A 23,521-nucleotide genomic window follows, 5' to 3' on the forward strand; every position below is an offset into this window, starting at 1 on the left:
TAGGAGACCGATAGATCCTGAGGATATTGCAGGATCTATTTCTTCTACACCAGAGCGCATCAGCCATGATACTCATTTATTTGCTGTTCCGTATGGTACAGCGGATCCTTGGCAATATTATCCTAATTATCGTCTACCAGTCGGTGCTTCAGCTACTTCACAACCATTGCCTTCACGACGCTACGAGGACCTACCTTTACAGGCTATTCATTGAGCACAACCCTTATGGGCAGGTACTCCATCTCCCACAGGTACATCTCCTCAGTTATCTGCCATGAGGCTTGGAGATTCTAGTAGCGAGCAGTCAGATGCTATGGTCGATACGCCTACATTGACTCAGCGTTTTGTGCATCCTGATGTATCACCCTCGTCTACAGCTACACCTAGTGCTACACCACATGATACGATGTCTGCTCTAGCTCCTGGTCAAAAGGACAGACTTGGTAGAATCATGATTGAGTCGGATGGATCATCGTAAGTTTGTTTTATTATCTATTTGTTAGTTTATTTTATTTATTTCTTATACTTTAATATATTATTCATGAACTAACATATTTATTATGTGTTTTGCAGGTGGCATCCTGCAAAGGATGCTGCTCGGGGTTTAAAAGGTTGTGTTAGAAGACTCTATACACAGGCATATCACTCTTGGAGCGAGATTCTAAATAGTATACTCCAGGCATTGTTTAATAACTTTAAGGTATATATTTTTTAGTTAAGTTTAGTATACGTTACTTTTTTTTACTATTGATTTAATTAACGTTATTCAATTTTTTTCAGACTATGTGTACTTGGGAGTCTAGGTACAATTTGGTCATTGGGACCACATTTGAGAGGAAGGCATCCGCCAGACTGTCTAGCTGGATAAAGAGTGTTCGGGATAGTGGTGAACGTCCCGGTTGGATGTTGCCTCATGTTTTTGATGAATTGGGTCAGTATTGGAACACATACAAGTTTAAGGCAATATCAAATCAAGCCAAAATGGCTAGAGGCAGTCTTAAAGGTGGCTCGTTGCACACCGGAGGTGCAAAGACGGTTGGAGCAATTGCACGAGAGATGGTAAGTTCTAATTCAAACTTTTAAATAAATAATTAGTTGATACATATATATCGTTATAAATTTCAGTTTTTATTTATAGGAAAAAGAATTGGGATGCACTCCCATTGAACCAGAAGTTTTCAAGAAGACTCATGTCAGAAAGAAAGAAAATGAGTCGGATCCGGATGTGTGGGTGGAGGAAAGGGCTGAACGAACTTTTGTAAGTTATTTAATATGAATAATATATATCAATAGTGAATATATTTATGATATGTATATTTATTAATGTCAATTTTTATATTTTATATGCAGAATGACTTTTATAAGTACGTCGCTGAGAATCTTGATAGTTCGGTTCAATTGACACCTCAACTGACCTCTCAGATTTGGAAAGAAAAAGTGGTAGGTGGGACACACAAGGGTAGATTCTATGGTCTAGGCTCTCGCAATGATGTTAGATGCCTCAGGCTTAGAAGGTATTGGATCGTCACGTCAAGCCGAGGCACTTAACAGTGTTCAGATTGCTGCTATGTCGGATCAAATAGCTAAACTTACAGCGACACTAGCAGAGTCGGAGCGGAAAAGAGTAGCTGAACAAGAAAGCATGAGTGAGACCGTTCAGCAAATCAAAGAACAAGTGATGAACCTCGCTTATCGACCTACTACTTTGGCTCCCGATGACACCGACGACGAGAGTGATGATGATGATTATGCAGATCTCACTCCCTAGTTTAGATCTCTGGACATTTATGAACTTTTTGAAATTTTGAAATGAATTTTAAAAGACTTTATAAGTCTTTAATTTATGATTTAAATACTTTTGAATGCTATTTTAAGTTTGTTGTTTTATGTTTTGTTTAGATTGTTTATAATTGTGTGTGTTTGATTGGGCTGAATAGCGTAGAATTGAATTGAATTGCTTTTGCAGGTGGGCAACAGAAGTTGCGAGCTGCTACTGTCAAATATATTGTAGAAAAAGCGACGGACAGTGTGGTTTAGTCCGTCGCTTTTCTGGTTTTTAATTTTTTTAGAAACCCAGAAAAGTGATGGACAACGTGGTTTAGTTCGTCGCTGTTATGATATTTTCAAAAATAAAATTTCCACAAAAGTGACGAACTACGTCGCCTTTTAGATATAAAAAAAATGAAAATAAAAATAAAACGACGGAGTTCGTCGCTTTTGTTAAAAAATTAAAAATAAAAAAAATTAAAAAAGAGACGTAGTCTGCCGCTTTTTGAAATGCCACGCTGTCCATCACTTTTTAGCGACGCAATCCGTCGCTTTTTAAAACACGTCGGGTTAAAAAGCGACGGAGGTGACTGCGTCATTTTTCCGTCGATTTTGACGAAAAAATCGACGCAATCCATCGCTTTTGGCCGTCGTTTTTTGACAATTTTTTAATAGTGACTCAAATACTTTCTTGGAATAGAAATACTCAGATCACAACAAGGGATTGTATTGAATCAGAGAAAGTATGTGCTGGAATTAATTTCAGAATTAGGGCTAAGTGGAGCAAAGCCTGTGGGGACACCTATGGAGATGAATGCTAAACTCACTATTGCAGAATATGATGCAGCATTGGAGTTTCAGATGATCCATTACTGGAGGACATAACTGCATACCAGCAGTTAGTGGGAAAGTTATTGTATGTGACCATAACAAGACCTGATATCAATTTTACAGTGCAACTCTAAGTCAGTTCATGCAGCAACCAAAGAAGTCACATTGGGATGCAACAATAATACTTGTTAGATATCTGAAAGCTGGACCAGGTCAAGGGGTTTTGTTGGCATCTGAAGGACCTCAAACATTGTCTTGTTAGTGTGATTCTGATAGGGATGCACGTTCCAATACTAGGAGGTCGGTTACTGGTTTTGCAATAAAGTTTGGGAATTATCTTATTTCCTGGAAGTTAAAGAAACAACAAACAGTTTCAAAAAGCTCCGTAGAGGTAGAATATAGGAGCATGGCAACAAGTGTGGCTGAGACTATGTGGTTACTTGGTTTTTTCAAGGATCTAGGTGTTAAGCTTGGACAACCAGTTAAGGTGTTTAGTGACAGCAAATCAGCTATTCAAATAGCTACCAATCCAATCTTTCATGAAAGAACCAAACATATTGAAATTGATTTTCATTTCATACGAGATAAAGCTAAGGAAGGTCTGATTGATCTGGTCTATGTTCATACTAAGGACCAACAAGATAACTTACTTACCAAAGCTCTCACCAAGGCTTAACATGATTATCTAATGACCAAGCTTGGAGTTTTCAATGTTCTTCAACCTCCATCTTGAGGGGGAGTATTAGATTTTAGCTAAATCAGAAATTAGTTAATTAGTTGTAGCTATTAGTCGACTAGTTAGTTACATTATTAGTGCTAAAAGGCATGACATGCCAGCTGTATTAAGTTAGTTGTTAGATATTTTGTTAGAGAAGTTAGTTACAATTTTTTGTATATCTGTATGACTTAGCTAATGAATTGAATACAAGTTTTCATTCTCCACAAATCACTCTTCCCTGCAACTTTTGTTTCTCTCAAGTGTTCCTAACAATGGAATTATTTTGGATTTTAGCATGTCAGCAGTTCATTCTCCATAAATCACTCTTCCATGCAACTCTTTGTTTCTCTCAGGTGTTCCATAACAATGGAATTATTTTGGATTTTAGCTTGGTATCAGAGCAGGAAGATCTGAGTTGATTATGTGGATATTGATTCTTCTCCAATACTCTATTCTTTCGAATTTCAGTTTACTTTGATCGATAACTCTCTTCAACAATGCTGGGTATTGATCACAATCATGTGTTGCACCTCCAAGCTTCTGATATGCCTGGATCTATGCTTGTTCCAGTTCAGTTAACAGGAATTGAAAACTATGGCCTATGGAGTAGATCTATGAAGATTGCTCTTCTTGAAAAGGGGAAATTAGGGTTCATCAATGGAAAATGTCTGAAAGAGTCTTATGCAGAGCTAACAAGCCAGTGGGGAAAGTGTGATGCTATTGTTCATTCCTGGATCATGAATTTTGTGAGCAAGGATCTACTAAACAACATTGTGTATGGCTCCAGTGCACATGCAGTTTAGGACGATTTGCATGAGAGATTCAACAAGGTGAATCGAGTCAGAATCTTCCAGTTGCACAGGGAAATAACAACTTTATCCCAAGGTACAAGTTTTGTATCTGTTTATTTTTCAAAGTTGAAGGAATTATGGGATGAATATGACATGCTTGTACCAAGTCCTAGTTGTGGATGTCCCAAATCTAAGGACTATGTGCAGAATTTGCAAGACCAAAGAGTACTACAATTTCTCAATGGCCTTAATGAATTGTATGATCAGACTAGAAGGCAGATTCTTCTAAAATCTGCTGATCCTACAATTAATCAAGTGTATGCTATGATAATTGAGGACAAAGGTGAGAGATCCATGAGTGTGCATAATGTCACTGATGGCAATGGAGGTTGTGAGCCATTGGCTATGCAAGATAGCAATGCACGTGGTCCTCCACACTATAAGCCACCACTAGTGTGTGATAATTGTCATATGAAGGGTCATACTAAGAGTCAGTGCTGAAAAATCATTGGCTATCCTGGAGGTAAAGGGAAGAAGAAACAAGGTGGTTTTAGAGGCCAACCATTTGCTAATGCCAACAATGTTGGAACATGTCTTGGTTGCTTTCAGCAAAGAGGACAGATGTCTAAGGGACCTTGTGATGTATCTGATAGCAAAGGACCATATTTCACTAAAGAACAATAGAAGCAGCTTGTTAACCTACTTAACAAAGATGCAGAGGAGAAAAATGCTAACATGATAGGTATAATTACTTGTCTAATGTCAGGTGTTCCTTGTAGAGAGTGGATTGTAGACTCTGGAACAACACATCATATTTCATCAAGTTTAAGCTTACTAGAACAAGGTAGGCAGGTATATAATTCTAGCAGGAACAAGGTATAATTACCTACAAGAGACAAGGCAAATGTGACACATGTTGATACAACAACTATATTGAAGGAAGGAACAATTACTAATGTTCTTCATGTGCCAGAATTTAAATTTAATCTTTTGGCATTGTCGAAATTAACCAATGAACTATCTTGCGCTGTCAATTTTTTCCCTGATTTTTGTATATTTCAGGACCGATGAACGGGATTGGTAGAGAGGAAGATGGGTTTTATGTGTTGAAGGTAAATAAAGTCAACTCAAAGGAAAAGGAAGCAAAGTGCAACAACTACTTATGGAAATGAAGACATACAAGCAGTGGCACATGAAATTGGGTCACCCATCACAAGCTATCATGTAGGTAATATCACCTGTAAATATTATAATGGTAGTTCGATATATGATAAATGTTCCATTTGTCGTATTGCTAAGCAAACTAGATTGAAGTTTCCTACTAGTAGTTCAAGAAGTGTATCTCATTTTGAACTTGTACAAATAGATCTTTGAGGTTCTTATAAAATTCCTACTCTTGATAAGAAGCATTATTTCCTGACTATTGTTGATGATTATACCATATTCACTTGGGTATATTTGTTAGAGTTAAAGTCTGATGTGATTGTGATATTGCAACAATTCTTCAACATGGTCAAAAATCAGTTTGGAGTCATGGTTAAAATAGTAAGGTCAGATAATGGCACTGAGTTTTTCAACTCTCAGTGCACCAATCTCCTACAACAGCTTGGTATTGTTCACCAAAGTAGTTGTGTCTATACCCCTCAACAAAATGGTATTGCTGAGAGGAAACACAGACACATTTTAGATACAGGGCACTGAAATTTCAAGGTGGGTTTCCTTTAAAATATTGGGGTGTTTGTGTGAAGGCTGTAGTCTATTAGATCAATAAAATGTCATCTGATGCATTAAATGGACACATTACATTTGAGCTTTTGTATAAAAAGAAGGCAAGTCTAGAACACATTAGAGTTCTAGGATGTTTATGTTATGCCATTACAATACCAAAACCTGAAAAATTTGGTGAAAGACCTACAACTTCAGTTTTGATGGGCTTTTCTGAAACTCAGAAGGGATATATACTCATGAACATAAAAACTAGTCAGTTCTTTGTGAGTCGAGATGTTTCTTTCATGAAAGCTGAATTTTCTTTTCTAAAAGGCAATTTTTAAAGTACAATGATGTTGAAACATGGAATCTCATGGATACCACTCAGGTTGCACCTGCTCCTTCAGAACAATCAGATGCTCATGTTCTTGTTCCTAATGATTCTCGTGCTGGCACTGCAGATGCATCCACCTGTGGAGTTCATGATCGCATTCTTGTTGTGTAGATGCATGTTGTGCTTCTCCTACTGATGATTCAAATATAGAAGGTACTGCTCCAGCTTACACAAGGAAATCCACTAGGAGAGCTCAAGAACCAGTTTGGTTGAAAGATTATGTGACCACAAAGAAAGCCAACCTTTACTCTCTTTCAAACTACTTGATCTATGATGCAACATCTCCTAAAAACAAAGCCTATTTGGCTAATTTTTCTACATTGGTAGAACCAAAATGTTTCAATGAGGCAGTTCAAGATACAAGGTGGGTAGAAGCTATGAACCTAGAAGTTCAAGCTTTAGAAGATAACAAAACTTGGAAGGTGATGTCCTTGCTACATGGTAAGAATGCTATAGGATCTAAATGGGTGTACAAGATAAAGTACAAAGCAAATGGAGAGGTGGAAAGATTCAAGGCTCAGCTGGTAACAAAGGGATACTGCCAAAGAGAGGGGTTGGATTATCATGACACTTTTTCCTCTGTGGCAAAAATGGTAACAGTAAGGTCTGTCATTGCTTTGGCTGCTTTAAAGAACTGGATTCTTTTCCAAATGGATGTGTACAATGATTTCTTACAAGGTGATGTGTATGAGGAAGTCTATATGGACATGCCAGAGGGTTTCAGAAAGAAGGGAAGAGTGATTTGTGGAGAATGAAAACTTGTATTCAATTCATTAGCTAAGTCATACATATATACGGAAAACTGTAACTAACTTCTCTAACAAAATATGTAACAACTAACTTAATACAGCTGGCATGTCATGCCTTTTAGCACTAACTGTGTAACTAACTAGTCGACTAATAGCTGCAACTAATTAACCAATTTCTGATTTAGCTAAAATCTAATAAAATTTACAAACATTTTTTTGAAATTTGAAGAAATTGTAGTATGTAAGAGAGGATTTTGGTTGTAAATAGAAGAATAAATCAATTGGAAATTTGAGAAAAAAAGCAGGGAGAAAAAAATGGAGAAGAAGAAATGGCAAAAGAAAGAGGGAGGAAGAAAGGCTCCACCAATTGTGGGACCCACAGTTAAATACAACTTTTTTTTAATTTTTCACTTAATTTTTAAGGCTAAGGATCGAAATGATCCTCTTTTTGTATACATTATGGACTATTTGGATAAAGTGATATATATAAATGACCAAAATAATTCTACCCCCATATATGAAAGACCATTTTGATAATTTTCTCGCCCTCCCTCCCTTTTTTCATACTATTAATTTTGGAGACACCGATGTTATAACACTCATCTCTTTTGTGGTTTGAGATATTACAATCACCTTCCTTATTATTATATTTTTATAACGAAACTAATTAAATTAACTTATAAATTATCTATAATATTCCAAAACTACTCTTATTTGCCAGTTTTTATTAGAACTTTAGCTTCTTATATATAACACTTTCTCAATTGGTAGGAGATTATAAGGAATGATAAGTGATTACTTGATATATTAAACATTCCTTCTTTATACACCCAAAAGTTGCCAATAAAACCAACCATTAGGGCTATTCAAGAGACAATAAATAGAGCATAAATGCTCATAAAATTAGAAACGTCTTTGCCTTAATTAGAAAAATAATTTTGTCTTTATATATCATTTAAAAGTTTGAAATATAAAAGAATTTATTTCAGAAGATTCTTGAATATATTACTTCTATTTTTTTTACCTTTTTCCAGATACGGTTAATTAGTCTGCCATAATAGGGACCACAAATTTATTTAACACAAGCTTCCAATTATGATAATAAATCACAAAAGAATGAATTAACCACATCGTAATAAACTACAAATTATTCGTAAAAAAAAACCTATATGGAATTAACCTGCATACCACGAACAATAATGAACTTGTATGCAAAACATAATATCATTTTGATATAATTTAATTACAACACTAACACTTGTCCCTCAAATTCTTCGAACCAACAAGCTATACCCTTCCAATTCTTATCTAACCACGTAATATTCTAATATAAATCTAACCCCCTACTTATTAATCAAGGACATTGGATTATTGCTTAATTCAATGTTAGTATTGTAATTGAATTATATTCGGAAATTCAGTAATATATCCAAAATTTCAGTGATATATTCGAAATCTATAAATTTTAAGGGATTTTTATAATTTGAAAAAAAGGAGGGAAATAATGTAATTAGCTTTTAATACTATGATATTTTAGATAAATTATACATTTTAATAATAAATATTGTAGGTGTGACTCATTTTATGTTTTTGGTAAATATAAATAATTTTACTTGTTGGTAAATTAACACTGGCCTTCTTGATCACAATGATTTATTGGTTGAGGAGTTTTTTTCCTAACCACCATGTCAAGGGTTCAAGGCTGGTAAACCAAAGAAAATTAATGTTATCAGTCACTTTATAATACATTTTAAAATTTTTTAAAATAATATTTTCTCTATTTGATTACATATTATTGTTTTTTTTTTTGTCTTTTATTGTAGAAAATTGGAAACTTGTTAAATTTAATTTTTGTTATATTTGAATAGGCACAAACAATTTTCAATTAATTTAACTTCATACTTTTGAAGTTTTTTCTTGCAAACATTTATATTTATCAAAAAATTTGATCGTTCCATAACATAATTACATGTATTAATTGTTAAGCTAAATTTTATACTGCTATTTTTAATTAACTCTAATATAATCATGGACCATTAAAATATTTTAAACTTTATTTTTAAGTAATAAAATATTGTTTGCATTGCCCATTTTATGTTTTTAGTAAATATAAATAATTTTGTTTGTTGATAAGTTAACACTGGCCTTCTTGATCATAGTAGTTCACTAGTTGAAGAGTTTTTCCTTGACCACTAGGTCAAGAGTTCAAGGTTGGTAGACGTAGAAAAATCAACTATGTAGGTATCTATCAACCTTGAACCCTTAACCTAGTGGTGAAGAGAAAACTCTTCAACTAGTGAACCATTATGATCGAGAAGACCGGTGTTAATTTACCAACAAATAAAATTTACTAAAAACATTAAATGGGCCATGCAAGTAATATTCTATTACTTAAAAATAAAGTTTAAAATATTTTAATGGCCCATGATTATATTAGAGTTAATTAAAATAGCACTATAGATTTAGCTTAACAATTAATACATGTAATTAAGTTATGGAACAATTAAATTTTTGATAAATATAAATGTTTACAAGCAAAAACATAAAAAATATGAAGTTAAATTAATTGAAAGTTATTTCTGCTTTTTCAAATACAACAGAAAGTAAATTTGATAAGTTTTCAAATTTCTACGATAGAAAACAAAAAACAATAATTTGTAATCAAATAGAGAAAATATTCGTTAAATTTTTTTAAAAAGGAATTATAAAATGCTAACATTAATTTTCTTTGGTTTACCAGCCTTGAACCCTTGACATGGTGGTTAGGAAAAAACTCCTCAACCAATAAACCATTGTGATCAAGAAGACCGGTGTTAATTTTCCAACAAGTAAAATTATTTATATTTACCAAAAACATAAAATAAGTCACGCCTAGGATATTTATTATTAAAATAAAATATAATTTACCTAAATCCCATAGAAAAACATATATTCGTATTGGTAGATCGATAGTGATTAAAGTTATTTGGAATAAATTGAACATGTCCTTAACCGCTGGAAAAAGAAAAAATTAATATACAAATATGATTATAATTATCCTAGATTTATCATTTTTAGTTGTTAAGCTGCAAAGAATAATAGAGATCTTAATTAGACATTTGAAAAAAAAAAACAATTAGGTTTCATCAATACCCCAATTAATCATGTAAGTGTCTCTACTCTCTATCATAAGAATTAGATTTATGGACCTCCTTTGTATAACACAAAGAAAAACCTAAAACTAAATTAAAAAAGAACATTAACTCTTTTTTATTATGTCAAAAAATAGTGAAACGTAACTCTTTTTATTTTCTTTCTTATCCTTTAATGAAATTTAGTGAAGCACTGAAATTTTGTTGAAACATATGAAGAACAAAATATTTGTAGGCCTATTTATTTGGGTCATTAAGATATTTTGGACTTTATTTTAAGTAATTAAATATTGTTGACCTAACTCATTTTATGTATTTAGTAGATATAATAATTTTACCTATTGATAAATTAACATCGATCTTCTTGGTCACAGTGGTTGATTGGTTGAGGAGTTTTCTCCTGACCACTGGGTCAAGGGTTCAAGACGAGTAAGCCGAAGAAAATCATTGGTTAATATAGGTATTCTAAAATACCTTTTTAAATTTTTAAAAAATATATTTTCTCTTTGATTACATACTACTATTGATTTTTGTTGTTTTTTTAAAAGAATTAAAAAGGTATTATAGAATACCTCAATATTGTTAGATTTTTTCTGTTTACCATCCTTGAACTCTTGACCTAGTGGTCAGGAGTAAACTCCTCACTCGTCCACCACTATGACCAAGAAGGTCGGTGTTAACTTACCAACAAATAGAATTATTTATATATACTTAATTGCAAAATATCTTAATTGCCCAAATAAATAGGCCTACAAATATTTTGGTCTTCATATTTCAACAAAATTTCAATGCTTCACTTAATTTAATCAAAGGATTAGAAAGAAAACAAAAAAGAGTTACCGTTTTCATTATTTGACATAGTAAAAAGAGTAAATGTTTGTTTTCTAATTTATTTATAGTTTTTTCATAGTATGATGACAGGGAGGTTCTTAGATCTATTCTTATGGCAGAGACAATTTTTTTCATGTAATGAAAATGTCATAAAATGCAACCCAAGATTCATAATACGAAAATCAAAACTAGAATAACGAAGAAAAACCATCGTAATGTACGTCTGTTATTCCTTGATGATAGGTGTTGCTGCATCTTGAGATCCTAATTGCTATGGTTCAACTACATCACAAGGAGCAATTGTGAGAAATATCCATTCTAAAATAATCATTTGATTTGGTGCATTCTTTGAGTGCAATTATGTATTGTTAAAATCTATTTATACTTTTGATATATGTTATAATCGATTGTTTATTGTGTTTCTCTTATAATATTATTTTACAGTTGTTACTATTCCTTTTCTTAATATTTGATACTAGTTTCCTTAATAGTTGCCATTAAGAAAGAGATTGTGGTGGGACAAAAATATGTTGGAACCCCAAATTACAAGTTGTGATGCTAATGACAGTATTGGAAATAATCTGAATATATGCAAGTAAAAGGAACTACTAATTCTTCCTCTCTGTAGAACCCTACCTAATGGTACCTAATGGTGGCCTAGATTGATGGCCGATGTCGATGGAGGTCAACCGTTGACGATGGTTGACTCTTTTTTACTTACAAACCCTACTATTTCCCATTCCTAAGTGGGAATAATAACTCCTCACAAGCTTCACAGATGGTGAATGAGAATATTACTTTTTCCAATGTCAAGATGCAGGAACAACAACATTTTGAAGGAAATATGGGCAAATCAGAATCTCTATGGCAATGTAGTGATATTGTGATGTCAACAAAAATCATTTTGGAGAAAAAACAAGAGGTTACAACGTAGAATCAACAACAAAGCTAACAAGACGAGCAACAACATGTTTGTTCAATTCAAAAGCAAGTAGATGCAAGCAGTCAAAGTTCTTCAGATAGATATCATAGTGGGTCAAGTGAGAAGCATAAGGAGCAGCAACATCAACTAGGCACAAGAGACGGTAAGATATAGGGGCAAGCCAGTCAAGGATCTAAATGTTTGGCAATAATGGAAATTCTAACCATAATTCAAATGACAAACCAGGAGCATGGGGAAATTAATGGTACTTCACCTCACAAGGTCTTATATGACATTATATCTCATTTTATAGTTGAGGATTCCCCTCAGAAACAAGCACATTCAAGCATTTCAGATCACAAGAAAGATAATACTATAAATAGTGAAAGAATAGATAGTACAGATGATGGAGAAAGTCAAAGAAAAATCAATAAAACAATCTTAATTGGGAAGAATGGTGGCAATACAATAGGCTCCCAGCCTACCAGAACAAAAAGGGGGTTACAAAAGAATAAGTCTCAATGATGAGTATTTATTTTTGAATATTAGGTCCATAAAGACTCAAAAATCATTTCACAGAGTTCAAATATTGAATAGAGCACATAAATTCAATTTTATTGCTTTAATGGAACCTTTTCAAAATGCTAGTCACATCAACCAATATATAAGGAGATTGGGGATGGATTTTGCCAAATCTAATTGTAATGGCAAAATTTAGTTTTTTGTGAAGGGGGATATCACGTGGATATTGTACTGGATTTAGCCATACAAATTACTCTAAAGCTTAATGATACTCATTTAAAAAAAAACTTTCTATATTACTGCATTTTATGCCAAATGTGATAGATTGCAGATATTGCACTTGTGGGACTATATTGATTGTCCAATTCCTCTACTTTGCCATGGATAATTGGTGGGTATTTTAATGTGATATTGAATGAGGAAGAGAACATTGATGGGGTCCCTGTACAGCCAGGTGATATTGAAAAAATTGCATTGGATTGTTTGACCTTACAGAGGTAAATTACAATGGTAGTCCATTTACTTTGTGGAATAGTAGAGTAGTGGAGGATTACATTTTTGAAAGGCTAGACAGAATCCTAGTAAATCAAGAGATGCAAAATTGGTTTAATCATTTGAAAGTTGAACATCTTTCAAGAACTGGATCTAATCATGCTCCTATACTTTTATCTTGTGAAGAAAATTTGATAAATATTATCAAGGCCTTTAGATTCTTGAATTTTTGGGTAGAACATGAATCATTCAAGCGAGTGGTTGCTCAGACTTGGTTAGGTTGACAAAATTTTTTAAAAAAAGAGAAAGTTGTCTCAAGTGGTGTTTGGTAATATTTTCAAACAATTAATTATCAGGGAAGACACTCTCAAAATCAAGGAAATTTGTTTGTAAATGACCCATCCAATGGGAATAGAGAAGTCATGCAGAAGGCATAAGTAGAGTTTATAAAGTATCTACACTATGAGGAGGAGTACGAAAACCAAAAAGCAGAAACTCTGTAGTATGAAAAAGGAGACAAAAATACTAGATTCTTTTATAGTCTAGTGAAGAGGAGAAGGAAAAGATTAATTTGACAAAAAGTCATAATGCGCATGTGATTAGTTGGAGGATAAAGAACATATTTTTGATGAAGTTGTTAAGTTTTATCAAACACAGTTTACTTAAGAAAGGGATGCTATAGAGTTTTCTCTTCTAAATCACATTCCACATATTCTGACAGAAGAGGATAGTGCTTCTCTTGACATTACTCCTACAAAGGAAAAGGTAAAAAATGATGTATTTAATCTTAGTGGGGACAGTGCAAGTTGTCCAGATTGTTTTACATGTCTTTTTTATCAGTATTACTAGGATATAGTTGGTGACGATGTATGGAAATTGGTCTTTGCCTTCTTTGAAGGAAATACATTATCAAGATCTATTATTCATACTAACCTTGTGTTAGTGCCTAATCAAATTACCCACACTCTTTGTTTGATCTAAGGCCTAAAAGCTTGAGTAATTTTATCAATAAATGTATTTACAGAATGGTGCATGAAAGATTGGAGATGGTAATTCCAAGGATGATATTTTCCAACCAATCGTGATTTGTAATAGGAAGGAACATTATTGAGAATATTTTACTTACTCTGGATATTGCATTTGATATCACCAAAATGGGAAAACCAACCAATATGATTATAAGCTTGATATGATCAAGGCTTATAACAGGGTATCATGGTTCTTTTAGATGAAAGTGTTAAGGAAAATGGAATTCTCAGAGAGCTTTGTTGATATCATCCGGAGGATTATAGCTAACAGTAGATACTTTGTGTTGGTTAATGGGTAGACTAAAGGTTTCTTTCACTCTAATAGGGGTTAAAATGGGGGGACCCTTTATCTCATGCTTTATTTATTCTCAGCTCTGAAGTTCTGTCTAGGGCATTAAATTCTTTATTTGACTATAACCAATATGTTGGTTATGCTATTCCTAAACGGAGTGCAAATCTTAACCGCCTAGCTTATGCAAATGACACAATTATTTTTGCTGCTGCACATGAAAAATCCCTTCAAATAATAATGAAGGTATGGGACAGATATGAATCTCAAACAGGGCAATTAATCAACAAAGAAAAAAGTTCATGGTACATGCATCAGAATACTAGTGCACAACTAGGAGGTTTAGTTGATAGATGTACTGGTATCTCAAGAGCCCAATTTCCAATCAATTATTTAGTTTGTCCTATCATCCGTGCTAAGAAGAAAAAGAGTGATTACAATGAACTCATCAAGAAGGTGAAGAATAAACTCCAAACATGGAAAGGAAAGATGTTACCATTTGGTGGTACTTACATGGTTGAAAATTATTAGGATATGCCAACAATAGCTAAGAAAATACTCAACATGGATAAAATAAACATGCCTTTCTTGCAGATGATACATCTGGAAAATTGATTAATTGCGGTAATAGGTTCCAATCACATAGTTTTCTATTGGAACAGAGGATAATTTTCTTTCTTATAGTTTTTCCTGAAGTGAGTTCAAAAAGCCTAATTACTATGCCACCTAGTAAGAGTTTAAGGTGTACAATGGTAATAGTCTTACGCAAAACTATGGGTGAATCTCTTTCCTATTCTAATTACTTCTATGTGATTTTTTCATATTTAGGGGTAACATTTACTAATTGGTAACTATTTTATTTTCTAATGTCTCCTTTTGATGCGTGGTATTAATCTCTTAGAGTTTCAGTCTATCAAAGGAGATAATTAAGAGTAAATTCAATATCTATTAGTGACTAGTTATTCGATAATTTCAGTACTAATATAGTAGAAAACTAGGTTCAAATCAAGAACCTAGAGTTTCTGATTTGATGTATGGTATTAGCTTCTATGAGGCTCATTCTATGGAAAATTAACAATAGTAAAAAGATTTGATGCTACTTGACTACTAAGTTATGGAATTTTTTCTGGGCACAATAGGGCTTGAATTTCAGCTCATAGATTTACAAATCTACTATTAGAAAGCTATAATTCAAGAAATCTGGGGTAAGGAAAAAATATATTTATAGTAGCATATCATACATAAGCAAGATCTAGATTTGCAAGTCAAGAACACAAATAACAGAGTTGAATGAGTGAGAAAGTTACCTGGAGTTAACATAGCTGGAGAACCTCCGAAGGAACCATCTGGTATTGTCAACTCTACGGGAGATTGTCGCTGACCATGTGGTCTTGAGAAGGCCGACTTTCAAAATTTCATTTACCCTAGTTGTTTTCTTTTATAACAACTGTTTGGTTGTTTTTTTTTTTTTTTTTGCTTTTATTAAATTTTGTTTTCATTTCTTTGGGATAGACCATCTAAGGCTCAGTCCACATTGATTAATTTTGTTTTAATATATGTGGCCCGTGAGCCTCACCCGTTCAATTAAAAAAATGAAAAAAAACATGTTGCGATGTTGATTAAGATATACTCATTGAAAAGACTTCATTCATTATTCATTAGTAGTAACCCTTTTTGGAGTTTACTCAACTAACACCAAAACTTGCCTTCTTTTGGTTAAAAAAGGTAGTTATATATATGACGCCATAGACAAGATAAGTTTAGTGTATGTACCCCTTGTCAGTGGGCCCACAAATAAAGAGTTTTGGGCCACATCCCAGCCCTTCACAATAGGATTAACAAAATGAACCTTTCTAACATACAATTTTCCTAGCTTATTTGCCTCCTTCTCGTGATAGGCGCACGTTGGTGAAGCTAAGAAGATATTTGGGGCATTAAAAATCTCTCATTTTAGTCCTTTCTTTGCCAGCTTATCCGCAACCCTGTTTTGTTCCCTGTAGATGTGCATCAGTGCTGGTGTGCCAAACATCTGCATTAATGACCTACACTCTACAATTAAGTTAGTGTAAGATAGATAATCTTGGTCCATCCAATAAATGATATTTGAAGAGTCAATGTTCATGACTAAAGGGGATAAGTTGTGCTCTACTCCAAGTTTAAGGCCCATTCTTAGGGCTTGTAATTCGGACATGGCCAGAGTTGTTTTTTGGGCTGCAGTCACTAAAACTCAGGACTCAATTGCCAGTGTGATCTCTGAAGACATCTCCAATTCCTCCCATCCCAATATGTTCTTTACTACCCCATCGATGTTGAGTTTATAGGTCCCTATGTCATAGGGTCCCCATTTAACTTGGCCGGAGTTTTTCTTAAGAGCGACTTTCAGTTTTTGGCCTACCAACAAATGATATTCTATGCTTTTACTGGTGGTGTTTTCACTGTTGATATGGTGTGTTACCTTGTTAAACATATTACTGTTTCTTGTAAGCAAAATATTCCATAAGAAAAATGGTGAAAGGGTTCCCCAATTGATGGTGTTGTTGAATGGCTTATTCCTCATGTGGCTCCAAAAGGGCATCTAGTTACTAGTGCTGACATTTATGGCCTGGATGATCTTCTTGTGTCTAATAATGTTATCCCAAAAAGTAGTAGTGTTGGGGCACTCAAAGAAGATGTGGTTGATATCTTCTTTTGAGGATCTACAACAATGGCAGCTGGGGTTCACATTGAGCTCCTTTTGGTGGAGGGATTGACTGGTAGGAAGTATCCCATGTTGGAAGAGCCAAAGAAAGGTTTTAATTGTGTTTGGGACTTTGGCAGTCAAGATCCAGTCAAAGTGGGTCCATTATATTTGGTTCCTGCTCAAGCTGTAGTTGGTGATGAAGTCATAAGCACTACCAGTAGAGAAAATCCCATCGCTAATAAGGCCTCATATCAGGGAGTCTCTAATGGAAGCTTTGTGGTCCTTGCTCAGATTGAAATAGAGGATGTCGAAATTCCATTTTCCATTCTCTAAACGTCCCTAACTTTGAGGTTTCCCTCTTTTTCCGTAAAGGGCCCAAAGATGATTTTATCAAGGGAAGGGGAATGAGGAATCCAAGTGTCCTTAATGAAGGAGACTTTCTCTCCATTGTGGACTACCCATCTAGATGCCTTTTGACACACTTCCCATCTATTTTGAATGTTTTCCAAGTCTTATAGACCACCCTTTTCCTGCTTAAGACGTTTGAATTTTTGAAATATTTACTAGTGAGGACTCTGCTCCAAAGGCTATTTGGGTAGTTAAAGGTTCTCCACGACAAAGCTGAGTACAATAATTTAATCCCAAGGTCGCACTCTTGAATGTTGAGTGCCCCATTTTCCTTGTTCCTAGTGACAACGTCCCACTAATAGGGTGCATTTTCCTTTTATCAGCTGTGGTGCCCCAGATGAAATCGCTTTGGATTTTGATAATGGATTATGTGGTTATAAAGGGAAGGCTAATGTACTGCATAACATGTGAGGGGATACTACTGAGCATTGCCTTAGCTAGAACAGATCTACCTGCTAAGTTAAGTAACTTGGCTTTCCATCGCGCCAGCTTGATGTTCATGTTATCAGTAATGATTTGGAAGTCGCTACTGGTCGGACTTTTTTGGAAAAATAGGGAAATCCAGGTACTTCCCGAAGAAGTTGTTGGCACTTATAGTAGGCTCGAGGAGATGTTGGAACCATTGTAGAGCAGTACCTAGAGATCACTTTAGACTTACCGAAATTGATTTTCTTGCCAGAATATTAATTGAAACTTTCCAAAGTCTCGTTGATTGTTGTACAATTCCATGTATCAGCTTTGGATAAAAGTGTCAGGTTATCTGTGAAAAATAAATGAGAGACTTTGGCACAGAGGTGGTTGTTTTGATGGGAGTCCATTCCTTAGCCTGGACCTTGTGGTCAATACTCCTAGACAACCTTTCCATGCATGCACAAAATTTAGAGGTATAGGGATATGGGATCCTCTTGATGGATGCCTCTAGTAGGCGCAAAAGAGTCAGTTTTCCCCCAATTACAATGACTTATATGGAGTTAGAGCAGACACCAGACTTGATGAGAGAAATGAATTTTTGGGGGAAATTGAAGAATGACAGGGTGTTTCTTATGACTGACTACTCCAGCTTCTCGAAGGCTTTTTCCAAATCAATTTTAAGATCTGATTAGGGTTTTCCCTTTCATGTACTTGAAGTGGGAGATGTACTCATGGACTATAACAATGTGATCTGAGGCTCTTCTGGATGAGAGAAAACAAGCTCGACTAGGACCAATGGTATTTTAGAGGTGGCATTTTATGCGATTCACGATGATTGTTGTCACAAGTTTATATCTCGTGTTACAAAGCCCAATTGACCTAAAGTTCTTGAGCATGGTGGCATTTTGGATCTTAGGAATAAGGCACAGAAGGGTTTGGGTAACCTTTAGAGGAATAGTGGAAGTATGGAAGACTTCCTTACAGAAGGTGATAGTTTTCTCTCTAACTTGGTCCCAATATTTTTGATAGCGAAGAGGTGGAGGCCATCTGGCCCTGGGGCTTTTAGGGGCTTGAAAGACTTTAGTGCATTGATCACTTCTATGTCAGTGATTGGGAGGTCCAAGAGGTCCCCTGGGAAATGCAGCTTGTTTTAGCTTGCTCCTCAGAGGAAGATTCCCGGAATGAGAGTGGTTAGTGGTGTAGAGCTTGATGAAGTAGTTATTTGTGTTATCCCTAATGTCCTTATTATCTAGGAAACTTCATCTTTGAGGGAAGTGATTTTGTTCCTCCTCCTACGGTTCTGGGTGGAGGTGTGGAAGAACTTGGTATTGGCATCCCCCTTGCCTAACCAATTAATTCTTGACTTGGTTCTACTAAAGACCTTTTCCACTTTGAGTAGATTTTCATAATCGAGGAGGAGATCATTCTCTAGGTCGGAAATACATCATGTCCAAAAGAGAAATACATGAAATAAACTAAACAATAAAACTCCGTCCTCGAAGGATGATGACTCACCAAAGCTCGGAAATATCTCAAGTCAACCTCTAGCCATGAAACTGATGACCCTGATTGTCGGACCCTACATTTGGGGAAATGTAGGCAAGAGTATGCGTTAGTGCAAAATAATGTACCAAGTATAATAGCCATGCATAAAATATTTAAATCATGCTAAAAGGGATATTTCATTTCATGACATGCAATTGACCAAGCTAAAACATGATATAAGAGAGTTAGAAAACATAAGTCATAAAAATATGGTCAATGCAAGCTCACACCACCTTTAAAACCTTTGAACTCATATACCATACTTCTTGAAGTAACCTTAATTCATTATTAATGTGGGGAATTAGCCTTAACCGACATAGAGACCATGTGAGCTATAACATGATCCCCCGGTGTCTCCCACACCCAAAATAGTTGTCCTACTTGCCAAGGTAGAACCATGAACTTCTAGCTTAAGTTGACCCATTATCTAATCAACCTATGGGGCCACATAGTTAAGGGATAAGGAGATTTCTAGCTACTATAAACCCGACTCTAGTAACGGGAGAGCTTCCATCTCATGAGATTACTTCTAGGAACCCAACCTCTACTAATGGGAGAGCTTCCATCTCATTATCAATATCCTCTCGGTGCTAAGCATAAATCACACCCAAAAGAGTCGCCCTTCTCTTCCTGCTACTCTTCCTAATCCTCTTCTTCTACTTCTTCCTCTTCTTCTTCGTCTTATTCATCTTCTTCCTCTTCTCCCTCTTCCTTTTCCTCCTCCTCCTCCTCCTCCTCCTCCTCCTCCTCCTGCTCCTGCTCCTTCTTCTTCTTCTTCTTCTTCTTCTTCTTCTTCTTCTTCTTCTTCTTTCTAGCGAGAGAAATATTTTGCAGAGGAGAATTGATCTTCTTTTGTGAATTTGGAAGAATGAAGTGAATGGGTTAATTTGGTGGTTGAAAGTACTTATATAGGGGTCTTAGTGAAGGTAAAGCGACATAGTATAGGAACTAATTAATTAGGAAAAGACCAAACAATCCCTGAAAATAACTGTCAGCTGCCACCGACCTACCAATTACGGACCCTAGCCGACGGACCGTGGTCTGACCTAGGGTCCTTCCTGGTGGACCGTCGTTGGTCATTAGAAATTTGAATTGAGAGGCTTTGGACCACAGACCCCTCACAGACCGTGGTATGACCAATGGTCCGTTGGTCAAGCCGTGGTTCTGGCTCTCAGACCATTGCAAGGCATGCGAACAACGACCAAACCTACGATGTGGGAATTGGTTTCATTTCCCTTTTTCGGATACAGGGTGTTACAATATCTTCCCCATGGGATCATTTGTCCTCGAATGAGATTTAAGCTGGTTCTAAAGGAGTAGGATAGGAACTAGCAACCTAACCTATTAATGCAATGCATGTAACCAAGGAGGAATTATCGACTCTAGGCTAGGACGTTCTCAAAATATCATAAGAGGGGTGAAACTAACTCTAACATCCCATCATGCATGCAATACACATATACAAGGAGGAAACATCAACTCCAAGCTGAACATACTCAATCCATTATAAGGAAGTAGGAACCACATCTAGCAATCCTATATGCATGAATTTTTCAAAATTACTCATGTTCAAGGAGGAACTACCTTCTCCAAGATAAAACATGCTCAACACAATCTCATGGAGCTCATACACAATTTGTTTTCAAAAAGCACAGCTAAAGCATGTTCGTCAATTCATCTTATGAACTATGTAGACAACTCATACTCAGTTCACAACAACATGAGGAACATCAATCATGTAAACTCATTTTCTTTCAAAATTACCAGTTTTCCTGAACATGTATCACATAAAGAAATCACGGAGACACATAAAAGACATGACTCCAAAACAAAGGACAAACCAAGAAGAACTCATTACCTCAAGCTAGAATAGGAGTAGAAGGAAAGAGATGAGGATATCGGGACATCATATCGGCCTCGGCCTCCCAAGTAGCACCCTCAACTAACTAATTCCTTCACAACACTTTCACGGAAGCTATTTCTTTATTTCTCAACTTCTTAACTTGCCAGTCTAGAATCTGTATCGGAACTTCTTCATAAGAAAGACTTTCATCAACTCCCAACCCTTTTAAGGGAACTATGGATGTCGTATCTCTAACACACTTCTTAAGCATAGAGACATTGAAAACAAGATGCATGATGCCAATTCATTTGGCGAATCTAGCTCATAAGAAACCTTGCAAACACATCTCAAAATCTGATATAGGCCTACATATCGGGTACTAAGCTTCCCTGTAACACCCTATAAACTAGTGAACAAAACTATAGGGTTCTAGAGCCTTGTGCAAGAGTTTTAGAGTTTGATATGAGGGATAAAATCGTAAAAAAAATTCTTGTACTTAGAATGAGGGTTTTAGGGTTAAGGCGTCAAGGTACGACCCCCCAAGGACCACCCAAGAGGTCCTTGAGGAGGACCCTAAAACAGCCCGAAACAGCCCAAAATTAGTGGCCCACAAAGGGACCTATGCCCCGTAGGGTGGTCCAGATCGTGGGTGGTGCCTCGTGGATCAAAGCCAAGTCAAGGAGTTGCAGACCCCAACCTACGAAGGACCAGTATGGTCCGTGGGTCCATCCACGCCTTGTAGGTGGGTGTCATGGATGGAGCCTGCAATCTGCCTCATTCTCGACCAAAAGGTAAGTTAGCTTAGGTAATTTCTATTTTAGTTAGTTTATAGTAGGGCAGGTTTATATTGTTTTAGTAGACCTATATAAGGGTTATTAAGCTATTAACTAACCCTTAACACTTCATAAAAATCCCCAACCCAAATCATAACTAACTTTCCCCCAAATAATTCTCACTCTAAATCTCCATTGAAGAAGAAGGAGAAGGTCAAGTTTAGGGTTCAAGGAGCAGCCTTTTCTGTTCAATTTCGTGATGAATCTTCATAAGGTATGTCAGATTATTCATCTATGGGTTCTTCCACCTATAGAGCTCCCAAGATTTCCCTCAAATTGTGATGAAAAACCCCAATATAGCTAGGGTTTCTTCCTACATTGTGGGTAGTGTTTGCGTATGATTCCAATCTAATGGATAATACTTAATTGTGGATGCTTTAGTATTGAATTGTTATTATAATGAATTTTTATGATTTCTATGGCTAACCCTTGCCTAATTGATGAATTTGGTATTATGTGGTTTATGCCATGAAAGGTGAACTTGATGATTCTTAGGTGATCTTCTAGAATTAGTGCTATGAGTAGTAATTGATAACGAATACAAACATATAGACATGAATGGAATTAGAAGATTATGAATATGATGGATCTTGACTAGAAAAGTTGAAGTTGTACCTTTATGATGAATTATCAGTAGAATCACCTAGTAATGAAGAATATGATTAGAATACCTTGAGAACTAGGAATGAATGTTTGATGTTTGCGTAATCAAGACACAACTTCCAATTCAAGTGTGTACAATCGTACAATAGTAAAGTAACCCAACCAAGGGTTGGGGTTGAGTCCCAAGGGAGTGGTTTTGAGAATTAATAGAAAAATAAAATTTAGTTCTAATTAGTCATAGCAATAGACATTATCGAATATAAACATACTAAATCTAAAGGGGGTGGCACAAGCATCAATTATCAACGGAGGGGGGGGGGGGGGTTTCTTTTGATTAACAACTACAAACAACAAAAATATACCAAAACTAGATGGAAAGATGGATTCTTGGGATGCGATAGGAATACGGGATAAACTAAACTGTCGGGTATATGCTATTGATAGTAAATTGCTGAATATTTGTGACTAAGCCAGACTCGAGCAACTTACCCCGAATTGACTCGGTTTCTCTCAAACACCGAGTTGCTGCTTTAAGCATAGCCTTCGCCTTAGCCCATTCACTCTCTCGAGCTGAATGTGTGGGAGAAGGACTAGGATTCACTCTCTCGAGCTGAACCCATCTCGACCAAATACCACCAGCTATCAATTTAGTAGTCTTAGTTTTACGACCTCTCTCTCGAGCAAGATAAAAACACTAACATGAAATCGTATTTGCAACTACAACTCCATTAAGTTGATACACAACTACTAAATGAAATCACATTTAAACAACAAATAAACCATCAATAAGCCAGACCCAGTAGATAATCTAACCTATATTCACAAAATCACACCCCAGGAATTGGGGTTTTAGATAGACATGTAAAAGAGATAAAAATTTATACCAATATCAGTTTCCATCAACTGGGTATGAAGGATTAAGTCTTGAAACACGTCAAGAGTGAAGAAACTTCGAGACCCAAGTCCAATATTTTGGAGTTGAAACCTTTTGAATCTTCAAGGTCTTAGAACAAAGTCTCCAAAACC

Source organism: Solanum verrucosum, unplaced genomic scaffold (genome assembly GCF_900185275.1).
Source record: "Solanum verrucosum unplaced genomic scaffold, falcon-dt-bn FXZP01000044.1, whole genome shotgun sequence".
NCBI classification, from domain to species: Eukaryota; Viridiplantae; Streptophyta; class Magnoliopsida; order Solanales; family Solanaceae; genus Solanum; species Solanum verrucosum.